Source organism: Microtus pennsylvanicus, chromosome 2, assembly GCF_037038515.1.
Source record: "Microtus pennsylvanicus isolate mMicPen1 chromosome 2, mMicPen1.hap1, whole genome shotgun sequence".
NCBI lineage: Eukaryota > Metazoa > Chordata > Mammalia > Rodentia > Cricetidae > Microtus > Microtus pennsylvanicus.
Genome location: NC_134580.1, coordinates 127735365 through 127736662, shown reverse-complemented (window position 1 = coordinate 127736662; position 1298 = coordinate 127735365). Strand labels below are relative to the sequence as shown.

Genomic DNA, 1298 nt, shown 5'->3' with positions numbered 1-1298 from the left:
TTGTTTATTTTGTTATTTTATCTTTATTATTTTTGTTTTGTGTTCATTGGTGTTTTGCCTGGATGTATATCTGTGTAAGGATGTCAGATCCCCTGGAACTGCAGTTACAGACAGGTGTGAGCTGCCATGTGGGTGCTGGGAACTGAATTCGGAAGAGCGGCTAACGCTCTAAATAAACCACTGAGCCATCTCCCCCACTCCATTTTTTTTTTTGGTTGTTTTAAGAAACAGGCCCTGGCTGTCCTAGAACTCACTCTATAGACCAGGCTAACCTGGAACTCACAGAGATCTGCCTGTCTCTGCCTATGAGTGTTGGTATTTAAGGTGACTAACTGCTATTTTTCTTTTCTTTTCTGTTACTGGGGATTGAATTTGAACTCACTGTCTAGTGCTTGCTAGGCAAATGTTCTGCAGTTGAGCCACAGACTCCTCCCTTCCACCCCTTCTGCCCTTAAATTTCTTTTAGCTTGATAAGAAGACCTTTAGTCCTAGTACTGGGGACAGAGGCAGGTGCATCTCTGAGTTCGAGATCAGCCTGGTCTACAGAGTTAGTTCCAGGTAAGCTAGAGCTACCGTCAAATAGGCCATCCTCCTGCCTCAGGCTTCAAAATAACTGAGGTTCTAGGGTGCGTCACACCCAGCGGATCTAAGAATTTTGCATTCATAAACTTACTAACGCTCACGGCAACTATATGAAGTGAGCCCCGTCACAAATCCATTTTTATGAAGAAGGGAACTGAAGCTGTGCTTTCTTTGATTGTTTTTGGCTTTGTTACAGAGCAGGGCCGTAGGCTCGGTAGTCCAGCGCTCTCAGGGAGCCACACCCCTAGCCAGCCAGGGCGCTAAGTGGCTTTTCTGTGCCGCACCACGAGTCTGAGCAGAGCTGGGTGCACTTTTGAAAGGGTACGGTCAAGTACCACGGTAAGAAGAGCGGTGGCTCTGGGTTCTACTTCACGGGGCTAAGCGGGGATAGGGGGCGTGGGAGGGGGGCGTGCGAGTGGCCCCGAAGGCGCAGGCGGAGCGTCCTGCTGGAGAGGCTACAGGGGCGGGTCGTGGATGGTGCAATCCAGCACCGTACGGCGTCAGCCGTAGATTAGCTCAGGTTTACATCAGCCGGGCGGGGAATGGGAACCCGGGTCCCCGTGCCTCAGCACTTTAGCAGCGGAAGCCGCTACAGCTGAATACGGAGAGGCTGTAGCCTGGCACAAACGTGCCGGCGACCCTGAGATCGGCTGGGTGTAGCAGGGCGCGGTGCACGTGCTCAGAAGGCTTTGAGACCCGTGAGGAACCCTAGGACA

The 1298-nt window shown here is 51.6% G+C and overlaps 1 protein-coding gene across 2 annotated transcripts in view; it reads left to right on the top strand.

Moving 5' to 3' along the window:
• Positions 1-829: 829 nt before the first annotated feature.
• The window catches only part of Trib3 (tribbles pseudokinase 3), a 7904-nt gene continuing 7435 nt past the window's right edge, over positions 830-1298 (top strand). The window contains exon 1 of one of the 2 annotated variants that reach the window (XM_075962499.1): positions 830-921. The gene's annotated coding sequence lies outside the window, so the exon portion shown is untranslated. Of the gene's footprint in view, positions 922-1123 lie in introns of those variants that run through there. The other variant, XM_075962497.1, reaches the window with a different exon arrangement.